Genomic DNA, 21,591 nt, shown 5'->3' with positions numbered 1-21,591 from the left:
AGGGGTCTTCCAGGAATTAATCTAATTGTGTGAAACACCTGAAGCAGATCTGTTTCCCTCCTTTCAAAACAGACAACTCTGATGCAGGATTCTGTGCAAACCGACATAGAAAACAGATGCTTTTCTGTTCCCTTGAATGGGAATGTTACTTTATGAATTTCCATCCCTTTCACTGATATCCAGGATAATTCTAAAGATTCAGAAGGACTCTTCAAAGAATTATTGTGGTGATCCCCTTTTTAACCCAGGCAATATTGGATCTGATCTTGTCAGTTTTTCATCTTCTCCTCACATATGGGTTCAGATCCGAACCCTCAGATCCGATTCCGCCGTTAGCAAGCTTGTAGCAACCAAAAGGGTCTTGGTTTCCTCCTCCTTACCACAATGCATCTCCCCCCATTACTTCAGCTCCCGTTTACCGCTTTGCGAAGATGTGGTCATTCCAGTTAGCTCTTGGTGTCAGGTTGCGACTTTTCTTCAAATTTCTTCAACGTCTTCCAAACCTTTGTAGATTTTGATAGTACAAGTCTTCTCTGTCCCTTTCAGAACTGGTCTGTTCCAGTGTTGCTTGCTACTGTATTTAACTTACTTTTACTTCGTCCCTTTCCTTCCTGCCAGTAACCATTTTTTCATAGGTTACTTTTCTTCCCTTTTTACCCTTGAGGTATTTCTTGCTTACTATTGCTAGTGTTTTCTTTTCTGTCTATTAAAAAAGAAAAAAAAAACTTTCCTCTGTTATTTTCTTATGAGTGTGTGCGTGTGCGTGTGTGTGTGTGTGTGTGTGTGTGTGTGTGTGTGTGTTGTACCTCTTCTCCTCTGTTGTGGTGGAGAAACAGGAAAAAATGGCTGGCTTCAAGAAGTGAACGAACTGTGGGCATAAGCTCTCATTTAGTGACTTGCACTCCTTGTGTATATTGTTTTGGGCCTCTGCATTTACAGGAGGACTGTGAGCTATGTCACTCATTCAATAATAGAGCCTTAATAGACTGAAGGAACAAACTCATTTTAAGAGGGATGTTGCCTTCAGCCTCTGATGAAGACATTTCTGGAGCAAAGGATAAAACAAATTCTACCTGCTTTGTCCTTGTCCTCCAAACCTTTGAACAAGGCCAAGAAAAGACCTTCATCTGTGCCGACTGATTTTTCAGAGCCAGTGTCTAAGAAGGCAAAATCTCCCTCGTCTGAGGAGTTTTGATTGTGATCAAAGCCTACTGCTCTGATCACTTCTTCATCAGATCTGGCTTCTTCGGCTGTGACTATCTGGCAAGGTTGGGTCAGATCCGTTGGGGTCAGATCTGACTTTTAGCCCTTTCAAGCCAATATTGACCTTGCTGAGGCCACGGTACTCTCCCTCATATGACCCAGTACCTTCGAGAGTACCGTGCTCCTTTATGTCGAGGCCAAGATCCCCTTTTGCTATGTCCTCCCATTTGACCAGGTGTATTATTGAAGAAGAGGTGGAATGGATAGTGCAGAAAATCTTATGGGTGCAGGGTATCACTAGGTCCCCCTCGACCTTGGCCCTTTTGGATCCAGGTCTACTTAAACCGTTCACTCCCCCTCTTCCTCCTCTGACTTTGGGGAAAGTTTTGGAGCTCATGGATCCCATATGCTCGGTGCCTTTGAGTTCAGATCTTAGGTTGTTATCTGCCATGGATCAGACTTCAGCTCATAGCTTATTGGCCTTTTTGGAGCCGGAGAGCTCCTGGAGCCAAAGTGTGCTAAGTGAACCTTGGGTGCAGTTGACTCCCAGATCGTAGGAGTGGTCGATGCCCCTCTGGGATTTGGTGAAAGTGAGCTCACCTCCGGCTTCAACTCTAGGTGAACTGTCTTCTGGACTGGGAGTGTTTCTGTCCCAAAAGCATGGCGTGTTAGGTCCAGAGTCCTCCTCCTTCCAGGAGGAGTCAGCATTTGGAGCTTTGGAGAGGACTATTGCTGACACTGCACCAAAAAGGTCACCCACCCCTTCAGATCTGTTATCCCAGGCAGACACCCAGTGCTCTTCTTTGTCCATCTTGTTCCACATGGACAGTGGGAACATAGTCTCCAGGATACCCCTGAATCTTCCGATACTGCCCCAGACTATCCCACTGAGGAGGTTCCACAGAAGAGGCTATGCAAGAGGAAGCATCTGGACTCCACAGAGGAGTCAGCCATTGAAGACACTGACCTCGATGAGGGTGAGAGTTCTTCATGGTCACCTCCCAAGCAGAGGGATGATTGGAAGTCCAGCAATCCCTTTCCTGAGGAGGCAGTGTACCTGACCACCTTCAGTTCCCACCCATCTACCTCCTGTGTCACTCCACCCATCGATGAGCTTATAGAGGTAATCTCACGGTGGACATGGAAGACCCCAGATTCCATTGAGCTGATTACCCAGAGACCAAATAAAATTATAATCAGTCCTTCTGATAAGGCTTTCTGGACTTAGGGGGTTGCAGTAGATGCCATGGTTGTGGCAGCAGTGACCAAGAAAGAACTTTCTGAGGAGAGTTCAACTATCCACCCTACTAATAAAGATTCCAGGATGATGGATAGATATGGGAAGCATGTCTTTTCCACAGTGACCTTTGCCCTGTGGTCGCTGAATTATTTATCTCATTTTACCAGATTACAAAAGGATCTGATCAATGAGCTCTCAGATACTCTTTAAGGAGCAGTAACTGAGGGAGCTGAAGAAAAAGTAGCTTCCAGTTAGTCACCCTACATTCAACTGACAACTTTTCCATGAGGCTCATTGCCCATGCAGCCGAAAGAATGAGGAGAGTGGTGGGTTCCAGCATTTCCATCAAGAGGCATACCTGGATGTGCCTTTGCGATTTTGTGGAAGCTTTTAAGTCTTCATTCATCAATGCTCCTTTTGATGGCACATCTCTTTTTGGGCCCAAAGTTAAGGCTATGCTATCCAGATGTGAGAAGGATGGTAAAACCCTTTCTGCCATGGGCATACATTTTTCAGCTCCTCAGAGACGTTATGCCAAAGGTAAGAGAGGTAGCAAAACTGTGGTTTAAAAAGTCTCCAGAGTCTTATCATGACACATGTGGAAAGGTTTCCCCCAGAGGTAGAGGGGGAAACAAGAATGGAAGGCATTGCCCCCATGGCAGAGGAGGTCCACAGAACCAAGGTTCCTGAAAGGAAGCCCGATTGTCTACCGCTGGAGGCAATTGGGGGCCATCTGTGCCTGCACTGGAGAGCTTGGCAAAACATAACTTCTGATGTGTGGTTGCAGAGGATAATATCTAGGGGTTACCAAATGCCCTTTTCCCAGCATCCTCTTCCCAACAAGAAAATCGCAGACATTCCACCCAGTCAAAGGGATGAAGCAGTTTCACAAGTTCTAAAACTGCTAGAAAAAAAGAGTCATCCAAGAGGTCCCCCCCAGATCAGAGAGGATTTGGAACATACTCAAAATTCTTTTTAGTTCCAAAGAAAACAGGGGACCGGAGACCATTTCCAGATCTCAGCAAATTGAACAAATCAGTCTGTTACAGCAAGTTCTGAATGGTCATTGTTCAGTCCATATTTCTTTTCCTGGAAAAGGACAATTGGATGTAATCAGTAGATCTTCAAGATGTGTACTACCACATAAAAATGGATAGGCACCCCAAAATCTACCTACACTTCCAGTTGGGAGCCTGTCATTACAAGTTCAAAGCACTGCCCTTTGGTCTCACTACCACTCCCAGAGTGTTCACCAAATGTATGGCAGTGGTTGCAGCTCACCTGAGATGACAAGAATTCCGGGTGTTTCCATACTTAGATGACAGGCTCATTACTGCTCCGACCAGGCATCTACTAGTCTATACAAGAGGCTCTGTTCTTCAACTTTGTTCAGAACTAGGCATAACAATAAATCACCAAAAATCTCATCTGGAACCCAATCAGACAATGGAGTTCACAGGAGCCCTGCTAGACACAAACCATATGCTTGCCAAACTTCCTCCTTCCAGAGTATTGACATTCAAGAGGCAGACTGCAATGCTGATCAGAAACAAAAGGGTAGCTGTCCGTCATGTTCTTTAGACCTAGGTTCCATGGCTGCTGCAATTGTTTTAGCCCCACTGGCCAGGTTTCACATGCGAATTTTGCAATGGCTTCTAGCTTCATAGTGGTCAATAATGCATCAACTAGTGTCCTATCAGATCTGCATAATGGACATATGCAAAAATGATCCCTCATGGTGGAGTCATTCTCAACAGGTGACACAAGGCTGACTCTTTACTCCACCTCAACCATAGGCTACAGTGACCATGGATGCTTCCCAGATGGGGAGGGCATTATCTGGGGAAGACTGTTCAAGGTACCTGGTCTACAGATGAGGCCAAGCGCCACATAAATGTCTTAGAGATGAGGGTGGTGCTGTTAGCATTGCAAGCATTTCAGTATGCCCTTCCTCTAGGGATGGTAGCAATTCAATCAGACAACATGTCAGTGTTATGGTACATAAACAAGCAAGGAGGAACTAGATCATATCCTCTCTGTCAGGGAGCACTCAGAGTGTGGCAATGGGCAGTCTCATCCAACCACTTTCTAATAGCAATGCATATTCCAAGGAAATCCAGTGTCATAGCAGACAAGCTGAGCGGAGCCATTCTCATGCCGCATGAGTGGTCCCTCAACCAGAATGTAGTGGAGAATGTTTTCTAGCACATGGGGCCAGCCTTGCTATGATCTTTTCTCCTGTCCCCTAAACAACAAGTGAGCAACTACTTTGCCCTGATTCCCCCACAGGGGCAAACCCAGAGGGATGCTCTGATACACGATTGTCCCCCCCAGACATCTGTATGCCCCCCCCATTCCTTTGGTCCCCAAGTTTCTTCAGAAAGCCAAAATGTTGAAAAGGACAGTAATCCTCATTGCCCCATATTGGCTTTGACAAATCTGGTTTCCCTTCCTGTGGCCTCATCTACAGAAGGATCCATGGATTCTGGATCACTTATCAGACCTGTTGTCACATCCAACAGGAATGTCTCCTGTCAATCTTCTCAGTCTCAAGCTGACAGCTTGGTTCTTCCAGTTTCATTGATCTTAATGTCTTCCCATAAGCCGTCTACTCAGAAACTATATAGGAGTAAATGGAAGAGATTAATTTTCTGGGCACAGCAACACAATATGGATCCCATCATAGCCCCTGTTCATTTCATTCTGGAATTCCTAGCCTAGCTTTTCAATAATGAGGCCGCAGCATCTACTATTAAACTGCAGTTAGCAGCCATTTCAAATTTCTATATTGGGTTTGATAACTTGTTCTTGAATTCCCGCAAACTTTGCAAAGCCTTCTTAAAAGGGACCTTGTTGTTAAAACCTCTTTACAAGGACCCTTCTCCCTCTTGGGATTTAAATCTGGCTCTATGTCTGATTACTCAGCTTCCATTCGAACCTGCAGCAACTTTTGATATTAAGTATCTTTCCTGGAAGACTCTCTTTTTGGTGGCTATCACATCAGCGAGATTGATTTCAGAAATTAAATTCCAGAACTGTCTTCTGAACCTCCATATATGGTTTTCCATAAGGACAGAGTCTCATTGCATACCATCCTCTCCTTTTTGTCCAAAGTTATTCCTCAAACAAATCTTAATCAGACTATATATTTGCCTGCTTTCTTTCCTAATTTTAGTAATAAAGGGGAATATATACTGCATCTGTGGATGTTCATAGACAGTTCTGTTTCTATTTACATAGAAAGAAAGCGTTTCAGAGGACAAAATAGTTGTTTATCACATTTGCAGGACCTAGGAAAGGCCTACCATTTACTGGAGTTACCTTATCCAAATGGCTTTCTAGTTGTATCTCCTTTATTTATTCTTCAAAGGGTGCTGTGGTGCTTTTCAGAAGTATTTTACTTGAGGTATTGTTTTTTGGACTTAGCGGTTTCTTATCTTTGCCTCTGCCGCTACTGATTTTATTTGAAGTTGGTTATTCTTCAAAGGTCATGAAGCCTGACAGTTCCATTCAAGCTCATTCTACTACAGCAATGGTCACATCTGCTGTCTTCCAGACCAGTGCTTGCTTGGATAATATTTGTGCAGCGGCCACTTGGGCAAACCATTTTACCTTTATTACTCATTAAAATTAGATTTGGTCTCCAGGGGAAGAGTTTCCTTTGGCACGATGGTTCTGAGGAATATTCTTCCGTGAATCCGCCCTAGATAAAAGTAGCTGGGAACTCTGTCCCACATGTGAGAAGAAGATGAAAAATTTACAATATCAGATAAAGAAGTTATGTACTTACCATAATGTTCCATCTGTATTGTCGATTTTTCATCTCTCCTCACAATCCCACCCTCCAACCCCCATCCTTAGATACCTGGTTGAACAGGAGGATTTCTAGGGTTAGAATACATTTCATTAGACTCCAGAAATTGCTTCACTTAAGGCATGTTTGTGTGTTAATTACTAACCTTCCTGTTTCTATTATTATATTTATAGCAAACAAGATCTGACGTAATGAAGAGAGATGCATTGTGGGTAAGGGGGAAGTAACTAAGAGCTTTTTGGTTGCCACGCACTTGCTAGCAGTCAAGTCGAATCTGAGGATTTGGATACAAACCCACATGTGAGGAGAGATGAAAAATCGATAATACAGATGGAACGTTATGGTGAGTACATAACTTCTTTTTCTTCTTTCTTGTGGAAATGGATAAAGGCAATTAGCACAAGTTTCCTCATAAACTGGGCCTACTAACACAGGATGAGAGGGACTTTAAGACACCCCAATCTTAAACATCTTCAACAACCGTCTGGATGATTAATTTCTAATACCTTTTAGTTACCTGTTTTCAGTGGATGCTCAGGTACTAAGGGAGGCAAGAAAACCTGCTACTAGGAAATCTTATATTGGCAAGTGGAAAAGATTTTGTAGTTGGTGCCTCACCAATAACCAGGGCCCTACCAGGGATTAAGTAGCACTGGTGCTGAAATATTTGTTTGTTACTAACCTCTGTCCTTTTTTACTCCTCTAGCAAGTTCCATCTTCCAGCCTTTTCAGCATGTTTGCCCATGGATTCCCTACATTCTTCAATATTTTTAGTAAAACTAGTTTGATTATATCTTTATTAATATTGGTGTTGGCTGCTTTCGCAAGCAGGATTGGAGCATATATACAATGTGCCCTTTCAATTAACAAATCCTGGTGTGGAACACCAATCTAGTTTCTTATTTGTACTTTCATAAAATTAATGTAGTCTGTTCCTTCCATTTTCTCTTGTACAGTAGAAAAATCTCAGTTTTTACTCTGTTCTCTCTTTTCTAATTCTACTGTTTTTTGAAACAGCTGATGTCTATTATATTGATCATTGCTGCAGCAGCTTTAGCTATATGAATTATATCCTGCAAAGGATATAACAGCCAGCCAGCTTCCAAAGCTTCAGGGCACCTTGCCTTCTATGCACCCAAACTGTCAGCCAGCTCAAGCCGAGCTGACTAAACTGCATGTTTGGGCACTAAGCTCTTGAGAGTATTACTGCCACTGAAGAGTATGCTCCTCTAAAGCTTTCGAGGAGCAACTGTCAGTTTGGTGCAGCTTCTTTCGTGTAGATAAGTTCACTTTGGGGAAAATCTTCCATTTTTTAAATATTTTGTGTTTTATCACTTTCCTCTTCAGGAAAGTTATTTTAAAGCTAAGACTTTTGTATTTTAATGGACTGTTGTGAGACTGTATTATACTTTTAAATGGGAGCGCTATTTTTTCCTGTCAGTTTAAAAGCTGTGTAAACTAACTGAAAACCATTTTTTTGCTGTGGAGAAAGTGTTTATTCTACTTTTTTGGGGCAAGTGCTTTTACTGTGTTTTTCTGTGAGAAAATGGACTTTTAGATACTTGTAGCTTGTACTGGCATTTGCTACTTGTCTTTCCTGGGAAAGAGGAATTATTTTTGGCTTGACCATGGAACAAACTACCAGTCTCATGGTTGGTCCTTCTTCTAACCACAAAAAGAAAAAGTTAAGCAAACAGCTTTTGCCACCACAGCAGATAAGCTATTTGCCTCAGCCACAGGTGGGTGCTTTTGCTGTGGCCATTTGTTCTACCTCAGACCATTCATATTTTACCCTGGATCCCTCTGATGTAGCACCTGCAGCCACTATAGACCATGGGTTAGCCATATCCTGTGCGGCTGTCATGGTCCTGTCAGTGGGCAGGGGAGAGACACTCTTGTCAATCCTGGAGTGGGAACAAGGAAAGCTCTCCTGTTGTGTCAGAATGCTGTGCCCATCCCTAGGGAAGCTGTTGCTGCCATTAGTAACATGGCTAGCCCTATTTTTCCTGTCAAAAAGAAACAGAAAACTAAGCATGTACTACTTCTCCTCAAATTTCCTTAAGTTGGATTAGTTTACTCATTATGTTTCAGGGCTTAATTTAGGCTATTAATCCATCTTGTAAAGCAGCTTCTAGTAAAAGAAAGAGGGAATGCCTCTTTTCCTGAAGAGATTCAAGATTCTGAATCTGAACAGGAAGATGCAGGGATGGATACATGGTTTTCTCCTCAGATTTCTGATTCAAACTGAGAGCAGAGCTGAGTTTCTGTTTCTCCCTGTGGAAGGTTCTCTTTCTCTGAGACTATTGCTAGAATATGCCAGTGTTTTCAATGGGAGACACTGAGGTTTCTCAATTACTCAGAGTTGTTACAGAAGTAATTTTAAGAACCTACAACCATTTCTCTTATTCTGTCAGCTTTGAGGATATGTGTGTCACTTTTCTTAATAGTCAGCCTGCTGCCCTTAAAAAAGCAGATAATATGCATAACGTTCCCCAGTCTTTTAAGTTTTTATATACTATTCCCAGACCGCACCCAGCAACTATATCTTTAGTTTATCTCACTGCTGCTAAATACTTTGTTAATCCCAATCCTAATCTTTCTGATCAGGATGGAATAATTATTGATACGTATGGGAAAAAGGATATATTTATGCAACTTTAATTTTCTAAAGTTTGAATTGTCATATGTTGAAGTTTGTTCTGACTAATTGTGAAAGTATGAGAAATGTTTTACCTGTAGATCTGATATTTTCATTTTCATTCATTCCGCAACAGTTGGGTTAGGATCATACCTCTCAACGTGGAAACATCAAAAATCTGGACAAGGCCCATGAAAAATAGGTACAAATCTGTACGCTGACTAACATCTAATTTGCATACATAATTATGTAACCCCACCCACTCCAATGGAATTGTCGGATACCAACTTTCAAACACAAACTGAAGAAGAGACAACCAAAATATGGCACCAGAGTCCCCCTGCAGCCATCCCAACGTCCCATTACCTGGCTATTTCACCCCATTTATCATAAACACTTATGTGTGCATACTGCTTTACTTCCACAATGATTTGGATTTTATTTTTACATTTTACAGTACAACAATGCAGAAACACTAATAGACATCTGGTAAATTAAGCAATACTGTCTCACAATGAAAACAGGCTTGTCATTAAAACTTCTCTGCCCTTGAAACTCTCATTCATTGAAATAGCATTGAAACCCACACCACATCCAAAGAAAATGCATCTGGCCAGTGGTTGATAAAGATTACCTTTGGGCTGTTTTCAAATCATTGGCCCCTTGCACACAAACAAGAAACATATATGTGTTCTTTTCTTTAATACACCTTCCTGACTTTATTAAATTATATTCCTTGTATAATGCAGCACACTTGATAGAGCGTATTTTAAATTAAGTGTTTGAACATTTTTCCAGTAGGCTGTACTGTAGGCAATGAAACAAAAACGCATGAACTAATAATGATAAAACTTCCCACTTCAGAACATTTCAATCACAAAAGTCTACTTCCACACCCACACTATAAATAAAATGACAGTAGTGTAAGCCATAGGCATCTTGCACAGAGTTTCACACTTATTGTCAATTTCATTTTTTTGGGGAGGGGGGACAAAAAGTAAAAAAAAAAACAGGGACACATTTTAAACATTGCTTGTATAATTTTGTAAAGTTGCTAGAATAAAATGCTGTGTTATCACCATGCATTTCACTGGCAAGTTTTGAACCCAGGATCCTATGCACTACAGTCAGAACAACATACCACTATACCAAATCAGCAGCTTCCTGAAAAACAGGAAGACTGAAACTTAATGGCTATCATTTATTGAATTAATTTCTCACTTCTTACCATAGCTGTCATCCTCTTAGCACAAAAAAACCTGGACAAAGCCAATAAAGGGTGAATACAAATTCAATTCTCACTTCTCACACCTCACTATAGCTCTGAACCTCTTAGCAGAAAAAAACCTGGACAAACAAAGCCAGTAATGGGGGGAATACAAAATCAGCTCTCATTTCTCACAATAGCTCTCAACTCGTAGTACAAAATACCTGGACAAAGTGCACAAGTGGTGGTGACTAGGGACTTTAGGCTCTTTTTACTCTGTACCCAAGGTACAGGGTTTGAGCCTGAGTACCTCTAGCCACCAGGTATATTAAATGGGGGGCATTTACACACATACGCACACACACACACACACACACACACACACACACACACACACACACACACACACACACACACAATACCCTTCAATAGAATTGCAGAGCGAGTAATAACTCTTTACCATTCCTTGCAGTTTGTCCAGCCTTCTAAATAAAACACACACACACACACACACACACACACACACACACACACACACACACACACACACACACACACACACACACACACACACACACACACACCCTTGGTTTCAGCAGTCATAAAGCCAGAATACCCTTCCATAGAATAGAATTGCAGAGTGAGTGATAATTGCGAGCGAGTGATAACTCCTTACCATTCCTTGCAGTTTGTCCAGCCTTCTAAATAAAACACACACACACACACACACACACACACACACACACACACACACACACACACACACACACACACACACACACCACACACACACACCCTTGGTTTCAGCAGTCATAAAGCCAGAATACCCTTCCATAGAATAGAATTGCAGAGCGAGTGATAATTGCGAGCGAGTAATAACTCTTTACCATTCCTTGCAGTTTGTCCAGCCTTCTAAATAAAAAAACACACACACACACACACCTGGTTTCAGCAGTCATAAAGCCAGAATACCCTTCCATAGAATAGAATTGCAGAGCGAGTGATAATTGCGAGTGAGTAATAACTCTTTACCATTCCTTGCAGTGTGTCCAGCCTTCTAAATGAAAAACACACACACCCTTGGTTTCAGCAGTCATAAGGCCAGAATACCCTTCCTAGAATAGAATTGCACAGCGAGTGATAACTGCGACTGCGAGCAAGTGATAACTTCTTACCATTCCTTGCAGTTTGTCCAGCCGTCTAAATAAAAGATAATCCCTTTCCATTCTTTGGAGCCATAAATCCCTTGCAAAGCAAAATAAATCCTTCCCGCTCACAAACCACATGCAGTTCATCCAGTCTTCTAAATAAATGTATGTTGTTTGACCATAACTCTTCTTTGGAGCTATAAATCCCTCACAAAGCAAAATAAATCCTTCCCGCTCACAAACCACATGCAGTTCGTCCAGTCTTCTAAATAAATCTGTACCGTTTGACCATAACTCTTCTTTGGAGCTATAAATCCCTCGCAAAGCAAAATAAATCCTTCCCGCTCGCAAACCACATGCTGTTTCTGCTCGCAAACCACCCGGAAATATGCCGCAAGCTCGATTCCGATAGGCTGGTAGCCCTGACGAGCTGACGTCATCGCATGCAAGATGACGTCAGCTCAAAGTGCGAAAAATAAAAACAAAGGGAAATAAAGAATAAAAAAAAAAATCGGAAATGAAGGGGTGCCACTCAGGAATCGTGGCACCCCATTATTTGGATCCCAAAACTCGGTAAAAAACAAGTAATTCGGGACAGTTGGGAGGTATGGTTAGGAGCTGATCCTCAGATCCAACTCGACAAATTCTTTCTGATCATAGAATACTTGAACTCTCAAGCTCCTCCCTTTACCCATAAAGCCAGAGGAACCTAACATACTACAGATCTTGTTTGCCACCATTGCAAACAGACATAGATTACAATCTCTCGAGCTTTGGGTTTTAAATTTTCTTTCTGCTAATCTTCACCTGTCAGTACATTTAATTTTCTTTACTTCCTTTTCATTATTAGTTATTTCTCTTTCCTCCCTTTTGCCCTTCTCTTGTACTCATTGAATACTGTTTAATACCATTGCTGGTAATCTTTCTTTACTTCCTGTACTTTTAATACTACTTCTAATTACCATCTTTGATAATTCTTTCCCTTCTCTCTTCCTTTTTTCTATTTAAAAAAAATCCTTTCTATCTTTTACTTTTCCCTAGTATTTAGTTTGGCCTTAACTTTTGAATATGTTGGACAGATCATATGGTTTCAAAAATATATGGTGTGTGGGCATAAGATCCCCAGTTTGGACACCCACACAGAGTATGTATATTGTCTAGGTCCTAAACATCTAGATGTTGATTGTGAGATATGCAAGGGCTTCAACTCCTGAGCTTTAATTGACAGAAAGAACAAACTGATACTTGGGGGGGGGGGTCTCATCCCTTCTAAGCATTCCTTTATGGTTGCTGGGGTCTAACTCCCCCAAGAAATAAGACAAGATGGACGATTCTGTTGCCAGGGATTCTCATAAGAGGTCTCCGGATCCCCCTTCTACTTCGCCATCAACTTCAGCTCCATCTTTGGAGCCATCAGCTAAACTTTCAAGAAAGTTGGATCCAACTGTTTTGGATACAAAACTAAAACCTGAAAGATCCACCGGATCCATTCTCAGACTACTCTCAAAGCCTATCACATCCAGACTTCCTTCACCATTCCTTGAACATTCACCTAGATGACATTCAAGGTCTTCAATGGCTTACTCTCTTCAGTCTTCCAGGAGCCACTGGATCCAAAGGCCTTGGGGTCATCTTTTTCAGATCCGAAGATCATGGCTTCTTCAACTCTGGTGGTCTCTCTGAGTCATCTGGTGCTGAGTACCTCAGAACTGGATTAATGCTGGAGCTAAAGTACTGGTGCCAGCTCTGGGGTATTGGAATCAACTGTAAAATTGTCAGAATAATTTTCTTTAAAACCTGTTTTACAGTTACTTGGTTTGCATCACTAATTTGATGACTAATTGCATAACTGACTGCTTTATCAATTAACTATATAATATTTAAATGTTCTGTGGTTGGGATGTTTTGTTATACCTGATGAAGCATTTCTGAACGTGAAAGACTGTATTTTTGTTAAATATTTTACACGCTGTGTTATTACCTGTTTTGTTTACCTTTGTTTGGGTATCCTTATCACTTCCAATACCTCTCCAGAGCATCCCACCAAGGAGATTTGTTGGAAAAGAATATGCAAAAATAGGCATTTATACTCCCCACAAGAGTCTGTCACTGAAGACACTGATTTAATGAGGGGGTAAGATTCCCTAGATCACCACCTGAAGATGTCTCCTCTGGAGACATCTTGGAACTCCTTCAGCAAAGGGGTGGTTGGTCCCCAATAAGCCTTCTCAAGAGGAATCAGTGTTTCTGGAATCTTCTAGGTTTGGCCTGTCTATACCCTGGGTAACTCTGCCCATTGATGAGCTTATAGAGTTGGTATATGTGTGGGCGTGGAAGGAACCAGCCATGTGGAAGGAACCAGACACAACTGAGCCCATACAAAAGAGACCAGACAAAATCCTTAGACCACAAAAAGACTGTCTACACTGCAGTAAAAGAGTACTTGTTGATACCATGGTTGCTGCAACAGCCATGAGGAAGGAAATAGCAGAACAGAGTTCCTCTGTCCATCCCCCCCAACAGGGAGTCTAGGACACTGGACAGATTTGGGAAGCATGTCTATGCTTCAGCCTCCTTCACACTTAGGTCACTAGACTTCAGAAAGGTTTGATCAAGGAGATTTCCAAATCTCTCTCTCTCTAGGTCCATATTTTCAAAGGAAGGGATTACCATTTCCTCACAGTTGGCTACCCTTCAGTCTATTTCCAATTTGTCCATGAGACTGATCTCTCATGCTGCTGAAGGTACCTCAGTGCCAGTGGGTGCAGGCATTTCCATTCAGATACATGCCTGGATGTGCTTGTATGATTTTGTGGAACTCTTCAAATCTTCTTCCATCAATGCACCTTTTGATGGAACTTTGTTGTTTGGCCACAAAAGTCAAAGACATACTCTCTTGGTGCGAAGAAGAAGGGAAGAACCTGTTTGCTGAGTGCATATGTTTTTATACTCCTCAATGGTCCTTTTCTGGGAAAGAATAAGTTGGTAGAAAGATGTGGTTCAAGAAATCCCAGGATCCCATTCAAGATGCACATGGAGAGAGTTTCCAAGGGGCAGAGGGGAAAGTAATAACAAAATTCAAACCACCACACTGTAAAATACCAGTTATTTATTAAGACACTCAACATAAGCGCTTTCGGGTAAAGTACTCTTCATCAGACAATTCACAAATAAACTGAATCATATTTAAAACACAAAGTGCCCAATCACAGTCAATATTGGGCCCTCCTCATCTTCAGGGTGGGTTTAATGGGAATAACTCCATTCATTCCAGGTGGTCTGTCTGCACACATCTCTATAATCCATTTACTTTCATAGTATTCTGTCAACTTGCCTATGTCACCCCCTCTCCTGGATAACCTAGTCTGTAACACCATAAAATCAAAGGTATGCCCAGCATACCTCCCAGCTGTACCGAATTACTAGTTTTGGGGTCCAAATAATGGGGTGCCATGATTCCCGAGTGGCACCCCTAATTTCCGAATTCCCAGTGCTTATTTAAAAAAAATTATTTCCTGTTTTTTTTTTTAAGCTGACGTCATCACATGTGTGATGACATCAGCTCCGTGAAACAGCCTGCCAGCCTATCGGAACTGAGCTTCAGCTTAACGTGCATACATTTCCAGCTGGGGATACAAAAGAAGCCGAGAAGCCGCATTTTCATTTGAATTAATTGAATGTGCTAGCTGAGAAGCTGCGTTTTCATTTGAGTTAATTGAATATGTTGTATGGCCATTTTTGCTGGTGGAAGAAGCCGTTTTCACTAGAAATGATGAGATGCAAGGGCCATTTTCATAAGTATGCTGCTGGAAGAAGCTGCTGTGTGTGTGTAAAATGCCCCAGGTGAATATACCAGGTGGCTGGAGGAGGTACTCAGGCTCAAACCTTGTACCTTGTGTACAGGTAACAGGAGCCTAAAGTCCCTACCCACCACCCCTTTTGAAAACTTTACAGAACTTTACAGATTTATGCCTATTTTTCTTCTGTTCCTCATAAAATCTGTCTATGTGAAGTTGTTCTATCTCTCCTTCCATTCTCACTGATGGGTATCTGTGTGCTGTGTGTTTTTATATATATATATATATATATATATATATATATATATATATATATATATATATATCTAAAACAAAAAAAAACCACACAGCCCAAGCTGTAAAATAAAATAATAGCAAAACACACGTGCATGGAACGCAGCAAAGACTGCAACAGTAAATCCTTTAATGATTCTGGTACCTCGGCCTTTGCCTTCTCACGGAATACTTTACACATGAATAGCAGTCTTATTTAAGCATCAGCTAAATGATGCTTAATTAACCAATTAACTAATTTAAATATTTAAATATTTAAACAACATAAGCCATTGATCATTTTGACTGTAATTCCTTTGGAGTTATGTATGTGATTGGCTGTAACTGTCCGTCACCAAAATGGTATTTTGGACAGACTAAACGTAAGGCGAAACTGAGAATTATGGAACACCTTGGTGATATAAGAAATGTTAGGATGGATAGCCCCATGGCCCATCATTTTCATGTGAAACATGGAGGACTGGCTGAAGGTTTTATTTTTAGTGTTATTGCCAGACCTTATGGGGTGTGGTTAAATAAGATCAATTTTCAAAAAAGGTTATTAAGAAATTAGTCCAAGTTTATTATTAATTATAATACTCTTTATCTTAATGGCATGAATCTTGAATTATAGATAATGTAATGTTTTAAGTGGAATTGTGATGTTCTTAAATTGCATTTTTGATAATTTATAGAGGCAATATAGATAATAATTAATTGTACTTTGGAAGTATGTAAACAAATGTTAACTATTGTTAGAATTGAATAGGGTTTGATATGTATTCTTATGTTGTTTAAATATTTAAATATTTAAATTAGTTAATTGGTTAATTAAGCATCATTTAGCTGATGCTTAAATGACTGCTATTCATGTGTAAAGTATTCTGTGAGAAGGCAAAGGCCAAGGTACCAGAATCATTAAAGGATTTACTGTTGCAGTCTTTGCTGCATTCCGTGCATTTGTGTGTTTTGTTATACATATATAAGTTCCAGTATTAAAATTCTTTATTCAATCACAAATGTATAAGTGCTTTCACAGATAGCTTCTGCTTCTTCAGATACAAATGCAAACTATCTACCATATGATTTTATACTCTGAGTAGAATGATTGGACAATGTTGTCTTAAAGAAACATTCCACATTAAAAAATACATTTCATAAAGATGCAATAAAATAATCATATTAAAACAGTTTACTTCATTCATTCCTGTAAATATGAAAGCACAATTTATAAAAATACCTATATATAAAAATATACCTGTGGTTTTTTTTTGTATATGAAGAAGCAGAAGTTATCTGTGAAAGCGCTTATACATTTGTGATTGAATAAAGAATTTAAATACTGGAACTACCTGCCATATTTTGGACCATGAGTGTTGTTACATTTGTTTGCAGTTTAGTTTTTTGGTGGACTAAGGCACCTAGTGAGGACGGTGGTGTATTTATTTTTTCTTGGATTTCATATATACAATATGTGCAGTAGTGCTTCCCCCAGATCTCGTTTGCCGTTGCAACAGATCGGGTGTTCGTCGAACAGCTCTGGTCAGTATTGTCAAACTTTTGATATTTCTCTAAACAAAAAATTTCATTCCTGTTTGTTGTTAGTTGTTAGATTACAGTTAGTTACTTTAGACACTTATCTCTTTTGTTAGTCTTTGTTAGTTAGAGTGCTTTTTCTCCTTTTCTTGAGGCTGTTTATTTTTATGCCATTTTTTTTTATAAGTGAACTAGAATAGTTAGAGTTAGATTACATAACTTACTCCCTATTCTTTATATATAGCCCGTTGTTTTATTAGGGCTTTAATAATATATCTTTACTATTAGTTGCAAATAGTTTTTATTCAACCCTGTGGTTTTTATTAGGGTTGTATAATAGTTGTTTAATAGTTTAGTGTGTTTCATAGTTATTATAGTTGTTATAGTTAGTCTTAGAGACCCTCCTTTATTAGGGTTATTTCTTATATAGATATTATCCCTGTCGGGGCCAACTCTTTGGGCTTCGGAACCGACCCTGACTCAACCCGTTTCTTCGATTCCTCCTCTGATTTGACCAGACATTTCAGAGCCGGACTATTCGGAACCAATGATTGTGGAACCATCAGAGCCAACACGCATTGAGCTTTCGGTTCCAACTACTCTGACCTCTTCGGTTCCCACCTTAGAATCTAGGAGCCAACACTCACCGGTCAGGTTCGGAGAGGATAGTTGTACTGATCTTTCGGTGCCAACTTTGCCTCTCAGGGCCTCGGCTCGGGTGAGCTTGGCACCTATTTCAGGCTCGTAGCCCATGGTTTCAGCGCCACAGAGACTGACTATTTCTATGGATCCGGGCATCTCTTCGGACCGGAGCTGCGGGGCTTTTGATGCCATAAAGAGAGTGTTGTCCCCTTGGGCACCCACATCATCGGCACCAGCAATCTCTTCCACTAACGTTCCTGTGTCTGTCTCTGCTTCGCTAATCCCTCAAAAGCATAGAGACTCGGAGTCTCAGGTCCCCCCATCGGCTGAGCCCTGTTCTTCCGGCACCTCCACAGAAGCTCCCTCTGAGGAGGTTCCCAGGAAGAGAACTTGCAAGAGGAAGCATCTGGATTCCCCACAGGAATCCATCACATTAGATACTGACTTAGATGAGTCAGTAGGGTCCCCATGGTCCCCCTCTGAGGATATCTCTTTTGGTGATATCTTAGAAATCCTAAAACAGAGGGGTGGCTGCAATCCCCTTAACCCTACTGATGATGAGTCAATACTTCTGAAGGTCTTCGGGTCTCAACTCTCCACCTCTTGGGTGACTCTGCCTTTCGATGATTTTATGGACCTTCCCTCACGAAAGGCGTGGGCGTCCTCAGATAACATAGAACTAGTCCCTCGGAGGCCGAATAAATTTATTACGTCACCTCAGGACAAGACTTTCCTTACCAAAGGAGTACCCATTGATGCTATGGTGGTGGCAGTGTCCACTAAGAAGGAGCTATCGGAGACCTCCACATCTGTTCATCCTCCTAATAGAGATTCTAGGATCATGGACAGATACGGAAAGTGCATGTTTAGTTCAGTGGCCTTTGCTCTTCGATCCCTGAACTATCTCACACATTTCACCAGACCACACAGACATCTCCTTAAGGAGTTAGGAGATACTCTTCAGAGTGCGGTAGCTGCGAGGGTTTCAGATAAGGTAACCTCCCAGCTTGCTACCCTAAATTCCCTTATAAACTCTTCCATGCATCTGATTTCATATGCAGTGGATGGAACAAGTTGGGCAGCGAGTACAGGAATTGCTCTTAGGAGACATTCCTGGATGCACTTATGTTCCATTGCGGTGCCCTACAAGTCATCTTTTATAAACACCCCCTTTGATAGTTCATCACTTTTTGGACCAAAAGTGAAGGAAATGCTTACCAGGTATGAGCAAGATGGAAAGACTGTGTCTGCCATGGGAGTCCGTTTTTCCACTCATACCAGACCTTATCCTAAAGGTCAGAAAACTGGAAAAATGTGGTTCCATAAAGCCCAAAGAGCTTTCTTTGACACATATGGTGAAACCCCCTCTAGAAGCAGAGGAGGGGGCAATAATGGGAGACACCATCCCCATGGCAGAGGCGGCCCGCAGAACCAGGGTGACAGGGATCAGTTCTTTGGCAAGCCCTACCAGTGGTCCTGAAAGGAGGCCCGCCTGTCCATCTCTGGAGGCAGTCAGGGGACGCTTATCTTTGTACCCAGACACCTGGCTAAAAATTACAAAAGATCGGTGGGTACAAAGCATAATATCCAGAGGATACACTATTCCCTTTACTACCGCTCCAATCCCTGTGAAAAAAATCCCAGATGTTCCACCCAATCACAGGAAACAGGCAACCATAGAGATTTCAAGGTTGCTAGAAAAAAGAGTCATCCAACCAGTCCCAGCAGACGAGAGAGGATCTGAAACTTACTCAAGATTATTTTTAGTTCCAAAGAAAACAGGGGACTGGAGACCAGTTTTGGATCTCAGCAGGTTGAACAAATCTGTCAAGAAAACAAAGTTTTGGATAGTTACGCTACAGTCTATACTTCCTTTTCTAGGAAAGGACAACTGAATGTGCTCAATAGATCTCCAGGATGCATACTACCATATAAAGATGGCTAGAACATCCAGGGATCATCTGTGCTTTCAGCTGGGAGCAAGTCACTTTCAGTTTCGGGCTCTGCCCTTTGGTCTCACTACAGCCCCCAGAGTGTTCAGCAAATGCAAAGCAGTAGTCACGGCTCACCTGAGGCAGTTAGGATTCCAGGTGTTTCCATATTTAGACGACTGGCTCCTCACCGCCACCACCAAGAATCAACTCATACATGCAAGGGAGACAACCATAGATCTTTGCAGTCATTTGGGGATTACTATAAACTGGGACAAATGTGCTTTACAGCCATCCAGATGTACCATCTTTATCGGAGCAGATCTCGACACAGTTTCCATGACCATAAAACTTCCAATGGAAAGAGTGGTGAGTCTTCGACAACAAATTCTGAATCTCATCCCCAAACAGAAAGCCCCAGTTTCAGTAGTGCTCAAATTACTAGGGACCATGGCAGCAGCTATCATTGCCATTCTATTAGGCTGACTGCACATGCGGATACTGCAATGGCTGGTTTTCACATAATGGTCTTATCAGGAACTTCCAATGTCTCTCCACATCATAATAACAAAGTCATGCAAGAAGAATCTTCTTTGGTGGCTGACCTCTCAAGTGACAATAGGACGTCCCTTTGTTCTTCCAACCCCGGTTGCCACTGTGACCATGAACACCTCCCTGATAGGGTGGGGGGGGGCAATTTCAGGGAAGGACAGGCCAAGGCACATGGGAGAATCATGTGGCTCATCTGCATATCAATGTCCTAGAGATGAGAGCGGTACTTCTAGCGTTGCAGTCCTTTCAAACCTTTGTACCTCTAAGGACTATTGCAATACAGGTGGACAATATGTCAGTAGTCTGGTACATAAACAAACAGGGAGGAACCAGATCATAACCCTTATGTCCAGAGGCCTTGAGAGTATGGCAGTGGGTAGTTTCCACCCAGTGCTTTCTGATAGCAATGCACATTCTGGGGAGGTCCAATTTGATAGTGGAAAAATTGAGCAGAACAATACTGTTTCCTCATGAGTGGTCCCTGAAAGAAGAAGTAGCGGAAAGGATATTCCACAGATGGGGCCAACCTTGCTGTGACCTCTTTGCTACCCCCACCAACACCAAATGCAGCAACTACTTTGCCCTGATCTCCAACTCGGGAGATGTCCCAAGGGATGTACTTGTACATAGTTGGCCCCCGGGACTTCTTTATGCTTTTCCCCCATTTCCTCTGATACCCAAATTCTTACAGAAAGCCAGCACTCTGGGAAGGACCATTATTTTAATAGCCCCTTACTGGCCTCATCAAATTTGGTTCCTCTTTCTGCAGCCTCATCTACTGGAAGAACCATGGATCTTGGACCCAGTTCCAGATCTTCTGATACATTCATTTGGTACCCTCCCTGATAGTCTAAGTGATCACCATCTCACATATATAATTAAGCACAAAGTAACCAATCCCAAACAACCCTTACTAAGAACTGTCAGAAATTAAAAAAAAATTGACTCAACCAAATTCCAACTAGAATTAAATTCTTGCAATTGGTCTATACTAAAACATCTCCCCTTAGAAGAAGCTGTACTGTATTTTAACAAAAAATTACTTGAGATTCCTGACTTTCATGCCCCTACTCGCTCAAAGAAAACTAAGGCAATAGCTACACCTTGGCTTTCAAAAGAGACCAGGCTCAAAATTAATCTCAAAAATAAAGTCTGGGCTTTATGGCGAACTGCTAAACTTCCTCATGATCAAATTAAATACAGGCAACTTAGGAATGAAACTAAAAAACATATACTACTTGACAAAAAACAATACTACTGCAAACTACACACAGAAAATCAAAATCACCCTCAGAAGTTCTGGGCAGGATTAAATAATCTTCTACACCCTGGTCATTCTACTACCCCTGTCCCAGCTGCCTTCACCGATAAACCATCAGAAGCAGTCTCTGACAGTTTTAACCGATTCTTTACCGAGGCAATCCAAGCCCTAGCCAGCCAACTGCCTCTTAGTTCCCACAGCCTAGATAGTTCCACCCTTATAAATCTACCCTCATTTAGCTTTCAGCCTGTTGCTACATCACTTATCCGCACCTTAATCAGAAAACTAAAACCCACCACACTCTCAGCTGACCAACTTCCAGCTGAATACCTACAAAAATCAGCTGACG

The sequence above is a fragment of the Protopterus annectens genome, chromosome 1.part2 (assembly GCF_019279795.1).
Source record: "Protopterus annectens isolate FY-2018-M chromosome 1.part2, PAN1.0, whole genome shotgun sequence".
Lineage (NCBI taxonomy): Eukaryota > Metazoa > Chordata > Ceratodontiformes > Protopteridae > Protopterus > Protopterus annectens.
Note: the sequence above shows the minus strand (reverse complement) of the source record.